The following is an 8,584-nucleotide window of genomic DNA, read 5'->3' on the forward strand; positions in this document are numbered from 1 at the left end:
CTGCTCTGTTGTCCGGATAACGGTGAACTGGCGTTCAACCCTGGCAATGTTGTAAAATGCAGATAGGGTTCACATGCAGGCCTTCCGTTTTATTACACGGCCATGGAGAGCATTGTAAACTGTCACTCATGCCTCACTTTCATTGACTTATTCTGGAGGCACCGAAGGCCTTGGTTGGATTCCGCCCTTGTCTTCTTCTACACCGATGTCCTCCTGGCCAATGTTTATTTTCGGGATTCTTTTTTCTTGATTAAGTTAGAATAAGTGATAGCTTGAGGTTCATGAGGAATTAAAGTCCTTTCCAGGGGCTACACATTTGACTTGAAACTTATACATAAACTTATCCAAAGCTACAGAATTGAAAATACATACATGCCGAGTCAGCTAGCAAAGCTAACTGGAACCGGTATTTGTTAACTCGCATCATGCTGATAATATAATCAGTATAATCCGGTGGGCTTTTGTCTTGTGTGTGTGTGGTTGAGATTTAGTTTAAGGTTAAACGCCTTGCCCTTAAACTCATCCTCCGGGCCAGAGTGTGTGGCAAGGTCACCACTCCAATCAGCTCACATAAAGGCGGCTTGTCCCTCCAAATTAATTAGCTCTACAGTACCACGGCCGGGGCAAACCTCCGCCCTGCAGGCCCCCGCTGGAGCCTCTCCCCGGCCCCGCCACCCCGCTGGCCTTTCACGTGCACCCCGGAGCCCCCCTCATTTTGAAATGAGTTTTATAACTGGACAGTAAAGTCCCAGAGGCTTAATGATGATGACTTCTTCATCTGCCCAAATGCTCCTTTTGTCGGCCTCCCCAGGCCTGCAAGCACCCAACCCCCGTTCTCACTGCAAGCGCGCACACACACACACACACACACACACACACGCAAACACACACACACACAGGCACACACACGCAAACACACACACACACAGGCACACACACGCACGCACACACACACACGCACGCGCGCACGCACACACACACACACACACACACACACACACACACACACCATCCCTTAAACCCTGCTTCACCCCCCTTTATAGTTCCCGAGATAATCCCCTTACAGCACGTAGAAACACAGACACATACACACACACACACACACACACACACACACACACACACACACACACACACACACACACACACACACACACACCCATGCAGGCGCATGCACACGTGTGCACTCACACAAGTGTGCATGCGCATTTCTGAGTGTGTGTACAGAAAACATACAAAAACATTATACATGCGCACACACACACACACACACTCACACACACACGTGCGCACACGCCCACAGGCCATTATCTGGGCTAAGCCCTTCTCTGGACTCTTTCTCTGTGTGTTGCTGCCGACTTCAGCAATGGCATTCAGCAGGAATGTTAGCCTTTTGTTTGGCCCATTGCGAAGGCATGAATGACCCGGGCTCATCTGCTGTCCTCCTCACTAGCGCTGATTTGCACTTCAGTGCCCAGCAGGTAGCCAACACAGGGCAGTGGGGAGAGAGGCAGAGAGCGCTGCAGGGCTTGTATAAGGAAATGAGAGCGCCGGCCTGCCACCCGGACAGTAGCGGACGAGTGTGATTCCTGACACTGGCAGCGTGGCCCACGCGCGTTGGGAATTTGGCCTTCCGCGGCGGGAACCTCGGCGTGCTTTCGAGTCTTTGAGTCTCTTTCCCTTTTGTGTCTTTGACATGTTAGCTCCGGGGTTGTCGTGCGGAGCACCCTGTGTGACACCCCTGGATAACTGAATGTTCCCTTCTCTCCCCGGGCCGCCTTATACCACCAACCCCTTCAACGTCAGGACCCCCACCGACCATATGCTACGCATCTTGGGATGATGCGGAAACCCCTTTGAAATGCCTAGATTTCTCTCCCACGCTTTTTTATTCTCTCGGTTAAAAACAAGAAAAGAAGAGTCCCACGCTAGCTCATAGGCCAGTGTCTCTCCTGTTCCCCTGTGTGTGTGTGTGTGTGTGTGTGTGCTTGTGTGCATGTGTGTGTGTGTCTGTGCGTGTGTGTATGTGTGCTCGTGTGTGTGCGTGCGTGCATGTGTGTCTCCTGTTCCCCTGTGTGTGTGTGTGTGTGTGTGTGTCTTTGCGTGTCTGTGTGCCTGTGTATGTGTGTGTGTGTGTGCATGCGTGCGTGCATGTGTGTTTGTGTAGGTGCGCGTGCGTGCGTGCATGTTTGTGTGTGTATATGTGTGTGTACGTGCGTGTGTGTGTCTGTGCATGCGTGCATGTGTGTGTTTGTGTGTGTTTCAAACCCATGGGACCTTTGAGAGTCAAGGTAGAGCCACCACATGTGTTGAGTGCTGAGTCAGCCTAAACAAAGCACGCAGGCAGAGGGTCCACCCATGAGGAGGATTATGATAGCTCCCTTTCTCGGGCCGAGAAGCTCTGTCCAAAGCACTACACACACACACACACACACACATACACACACAGAGACACACACTGAAACCCACACACTAAGCACTAGGCCCTGGCGTGTCACATGACTCATCTTTCATCAGGTGGCGGCGGCAGGATACTTCCCCTTTTGTGAGGAGCCTTTAGCAGGAGCTCAGTGGGCTGATGAGGGATGAGCTTGAGTGGGGGACAGGGGGGTACAGGGCAAAGCATTGAGACCGGGGCTCCTTTGTTTGGGTTCCCTTTTGAGACCAAAGAGGTTTGCAGGGGTTCACTCATTATGTCCGTCCTAAATGGGCCATTCAGCGAGCGGTAGCTGTGTCAAAGTCAGGGGCTTGGGGAGACCCGGGGCATAAATCATGTTGACGGCTCTTTTCCCCCGTTTGAACTTCTGGCGGCCGGTCAATCCGCGCTGACGGACGGCGATCACGTTGAGGTTTCACTTGTTTTATACCTCGGGAACTCTTGTTTTAGTTGTGTGTTAGCTGTCTCTGGACATTTTCAAACCCCATCCCCCTGATCCGGGTCCAAAATGAACACCTTCCGCCTTCCAAGGGCGGATAGAGTTTCACCATTTGGCAGATGAAAAAAATCCGGGCTACATAATTACAAAATCTACCGGCCAAGACTTTTCCTTGGCCGGTAGATTTTCCACTTGCTGAGGAAAGGCTGTAGGTCATGTGTGGTCTGAGGCAATATTAACTGGACAAATTTCACAGTCAACCTCAAGCCCAATGTTTAGACAAAGGTGGCAGATTAGGAGAGATGAGTCCTGCTAGGGCTAATTGCGGCCGTGATTGGCCTGTGTGCTGGTTTACAGCTGTCCCTCACACTAGCGGCACCCCCACTATAACCATTGGAGTGAAGGTGAGAACAGCCCTATACAGCTTGATTAAAACAACTGTTGACTGTGCCTGTGGTAATGAACTGGAACGGCTGTCAAATGGTCCGGTAAACCGAGAAACCCGAGCCAGTAAAGGGAGATTTATATTTTCTACTTCCCTTTTATCTACTGAAAGCTTTCTTATTAGGAAATTATTTTCTAATTGATCTGGCAGCGCTTCTAATTTGAATGGTTGAAAAAAACACCAAGTATGATTGATGACCACTACAGTTATTACATTTAAATAATAATAATAATAATTGTATCATCCCATTCATTTATTCAATATCGTAACGTAACTGCTGAAGATGACAGTGTACTCTACTACAAAGTGGGTCTACTGAAACCTGCTATTACTTCTACTACAGTTTTGTGCTGAATTTACTCAAAGGAATACAACACCCCAAAAAAACGATAAATGTTTTTTTTGCGGCACTTAGTCACGGTTCATGGCCTGGAATGTCAGTCGAATAAGGAAACACTTGTTTCCTTTGTGCAGAAGAGCTGCTGTTTTGTTAGGATTGATCCTCTATTAACTTCATTGTATGTAATGAGAAATGGTTAAACTCTATTTTGAGCTCTATTATCTACAGAGGTTGGAGTGCAAACCTTTTCCTTCCTATGTTTCCGTCTTTATAAGGGTCGGTAAACGATCAACAGAGTGTGGTTTATTACTGACGTAGCCCTAACAAATGCATTAATTAATCATTCGTAGACGTTGTAATTAATAGCTAGCAAAGGAAGCTGAAACGGTAGCTTTGTTGGATCATGCTGGGTGAATAATCAATCATTTGTCCATAGTAGACCTAACCCTTATTTATCTTTCAGCAGGACAGAGCTGCAGTAGATTACTGCCGCAGGCTATAGTACAATTGGTAGAAGACACAACAGTTTTTCAAGGGAATGTCGATGCAGTTTGACTGGGCAGTCTGCTGGCTGCCTATGTTTACTGTTCAAAGTCGGGTGAGATAGTCAGGTGTTTGTTCACGGTTGTGACATGGAGTGACTGTGACTGTGTGGAACCAGAGCATGAGACAGCTCACCTCTGCTGTGAATTTGTATCGGATTGCTATCCTACTGATCACTAAAAATGCCCCAAGATCAATACATGTCATGAGAGGTTGGTCAATGTAAACATTTCTAATTGGAAACCATGACTAGACTTCCTGGCTCTGCGCACTACCGCTTTTCCCAGTAAAATAAACATTCCTTCCTTCCTCCCTTCTGCGCTGCTATTCTTTCACACATGCTGAGTCACGGATAAGCCAATAGTTGGGTGAGAATGTGCTCTTTCTCCACTCAGCACGCTGATGTGAAGGCATGTCACCAGGGCTAGAATGACACATAATCCTCAACATCTGCCCTCCACGCTTGTTGATTGGTGGCGCAAGTGCGTTTATTTATTTTGACCAGATGAGCCCCTGGTATTTATAGCCCGAGTAACAGCCCGGTGAGGGGTCAAATCCAGGCGAGGCGACGGGGAGACAAAATGCTCAGGCTGACCTGACATTCTTGCTGCCCATTTTGCCACACATTGCTTGTCCTGTCTGTTAATTGACCCCCCCTAATAAAAAAGAACCAGTGGGTGTGGCCATCCGCAGAGCGAGAGGCTAATGAAAGAGGAGCATTCTGCCCTTCATGTTCACATGTTCATTCATAAAAATAGAAAAATACAGAGGAAATGAATCAAACCACTGAAGGATGCTTGATGAGGTCGGCAAGGGTCCCACGGCTGACATTGGGCTGGGGGGTCACGCGTGGCGTGGCGCGCGCCGGCCTGGCAGCAAGCAGATACAGGCCTCTCTTTTGTGTCCACCCCCTCCTGTGGCTCTGTGGCCCTCCAAGAGCATCTGTCACCACGGGGGGGGGCAGCAGGGCCAAGATGAATGACCCCCCCCCATACAGCTCCCCCCAACTCCCCTTCCACAGTGTATCTCCCCCCCTTCCTCCTCCTCCTCCTCCTCCTCCTCCTACCTCCTCCTCCTCCTGCTACTCAGCAAATGGCATAGGATAGAAGATTTCTAGGGGGAGGGATTTGAATGTGTGTGTGTGTTTGTTTGTATGTGAGATAGAGAGAGAAAGAGAGGCAGGGGGAGGGAGAGATTCTACTGTGTTGGAGGAACAAGAGGGATTCCAAGTCCTTCTTCAGAGTGTCATGACTAAGGATGTTTGCGGGGGCACCAGAACAGAACAACATTTCTTAAATTTCCCGGGACTCTGGTGAATATATTTTGCCCACGTTTTGGTCGCGCTTCAGCTGGATCTATGCTCTCCGTGGAATACCTTTCACATTAGAAACCGACTTATAATTGTGGATCTTAAAGGTGTTTGCAGTTGGCTTTGGATTTGGAGAGCCGGGATCTGCTTGCTGTGGCGTCATGGAAGGTACAGGTGTCCCATGGAGCATTTGGCTCAGCATATCATTAAAGAGATGGGCTTTTAACACCTAATTTAGAGGGTGTTAAGAAATGTTAGTGTTTTGGGCTGTATTTGAACCACACCCCCCACAACTGCTGTGTCTCTGTGTGGCAACACTGCTTTTCTAATGTTAAAAATAGTTGTTAGCTCTTTCCGCATTTCTAATGTTGGTGTGGATAGGCCTTTGATGGTGTGGAAGGCCGGCTGAATTACGTTCTGTTTTAATTTGAGCTTCATGCACGTTTTTCATAGTTTTTCTTTTTCATTGTCAATGTTAAAATATTGAAGTATCAGGCATTTGTTGCAAAGCTTCAAATTACTTTGTGTTAATATTAATTATTTTGTATTAGGAAAATACTTAGTGGCTGAAATGGAAACCTATTTTTTACTGACTCATGTCAACAACCAGGACACTCACATATTTAGTTTTAGCCTGATTAGTGCTGTTTTTGCTTTAGTGTGTAAATTAAGGAATTGCTTAACATGGTCAAAACATGTTTTAAACCATAGAAAGCGGCTCCAGCCATTTAGCCAGAAAAGGCCCTGAGCGGGTTAAGAGCAAGGACCTGGCCTCACACCCTCCATTGTCAGCTCTGTAATGTAATTATGCAGATCAAGGGGAAACAAAAGGAGCTGTATGGAATGTGAAAGGGAGAAAGACAGAGAGAAAGAGAGAAAAGAAGGCAAGGTTAATGCAAGGGTCCACTTACCAGGCTAATGTTAATTATCTTACTCTATTTTTGGATAGAACTTGGTAATTGCTTTGCCAGATAAAAGAAAAGTGCATGTTTTTTTAAATTATTTTTTTTACAGTTACATGCAATCATTAAAGGGCATATATACATCGATTAAGGAAACTCGTGAAATAAACGTATTTTACATGAATCCCTCTAAATTAATTTAGATAAACTTTATATATGTGATGCACCTCCAGAAAAAAGGAGCAGTATTCTATGGTCATCAAAATGAAAATAAATTAAATAATTATTTCCTTTAATATGTTGCGATGATGATCAGAATTTCTATAAAATAATGTTGCACGACAGACATCATTGATTTTTATATTTGAGAGGTTTTTTTATAATGCATTGGTGAAACTAGACACAAAAAACACAATTCCTATCTTCATTGACTCTAAAACGATTAACTTCCAAAAATCTTCTTTTTAAATTGTTTATTTTTTACCTTTTTCCTAGTGCCTTTGTGTATTTACATCATTGTAATCAGTTGATATAACTTTTAAATAAAAAAACAAAGCATCATCTTATACACACTTTACTCTGCCTCCATGCCATCATTTGCCTTTCTCAGCGCAGTGCAGACTTGAGTAGACCCGTCAATTAGCCCCACTATGTATTAAACGGGAATTGTTTTGAATTAAGAATCGTGAACGATTCCCACCACCTATGTGTGTGTGTTTGTGTAGGATCTTTCTGCAATGTACATGTGAATGTGACCACCCACCCACGTGGATGCGTGCACGTGTGTATACGTTGGCCCATCATATGGGGACTCTCCTTGGGGCCCCTCCTTTGTAATTCCAAAGCCCCAGTATCAGCCTAAGCGGCCCCTTTAAAGCCATTACGAGAACCACACGACCGTTTTAAGCACCCAGGGCCGTACCTGTCCCGTGTCTAGATTTACGTCCATCTGAAGCCCCCCCTGTCTCTGGGCCATCTGTGTCTCTTTTCCGGGGCTGTCCGCCCTCCACTGCCTCTTTGATAAGCATCAAAATACTTAAAATAGCTGCTGTCAGGACGAGCAGGGTAAATACTTCAGGACTTTAGGCTGAGATGACCCCAGCAGGCATTTCAACTGTAGTCCAGCTGTATTCCAACTGTACACAGTACAAACACTGTTAAACAGCGTATTAAGTGTTTAAGATTGTGATTACTGTGTGATGATTGTGTTGAGAGTGGACACAATCACTGGGATCTAATGGATTTTTGGATTGTATGTACAAATATGTATATATTTAGTAATTGTATTCAACTAACATGTGTTTGTTAATTCATTTTTGTATCGAAAATATAAAAGCCAGGAGTCAGTGGGATTGCATAGATTGCTTGAATAGGCTCTCAACCCAACCTGGCTAATCATTTACAAGTTACAGTCACAATAACGGTCATGAAATGCAAGTTGAACCAGCTTATGTACAGTTCAGGACTTAGACCCCGGTTTGTACTTCTACACAGTGTAGCATAACCCCGTCAGGAATGATTACAAGCCAGATTGGGATAGTCAATGTTTCGGAAAGAACTTTGCTTCTATCCTATCAGATCCTGAGTGTCTAACAATGCAATCGACAAAAGGGGCAAGGTAGCTACTAGCTACCGTATCCAAATCAAAATAACAGGACTGTGTGTGTGTGTGTGTGTGTGTGTGTGTGTGTGTGTGTGTGTGTGTGTTTGTGTGTGTGTGTTTGCGTGTGTAGAGTGGGTTCAACCCTCAACTGAAACACCCAAGTGTGTTTTATGAAAATAACCCCAGGGCGGTGGTGTCAGATAACCAGTCAGGGCTCTTTTATAGCCGCTACATATGTCGTGGTTTGATGCAATCTGCTACAGCTGGGGTAGCCATCTTGTTGTTCTCCCACACAAATGCAATTTGCTGAATATACTATAGCACTTGGAGATTGAATATCCAAGTGTAAATGCATTTTTTTCATACTTTGATAACATACACATACAAGTATTTTGTGACCTCATGTCCAAAGCGCTCCCAAAACGACATCAAATCGAAGCCCTATCTCTTATCTGTCCATTATCACATGTCCCTTTTGGACATACATGTCTACTGCTTTCTTTTGTATTCAAAGGCTACATCATCATGGCAGCCAAGCTTATCTGAGATCTCTCTTCCCCCAGGTC

Source organism: Pollachius pollachius (assembly GCF_949987615.1).
Source record: "Pollachius pollachius genome assembly, chromosome: 14".
In the NCBI taxonomy this organism is placed as follows: domain Eukaryota; kingdom Metazoa; phylum Chordata; class Actinopteri; order Gadiformes; family Gadidae; genus Pollachius; species Pollachius pollachius.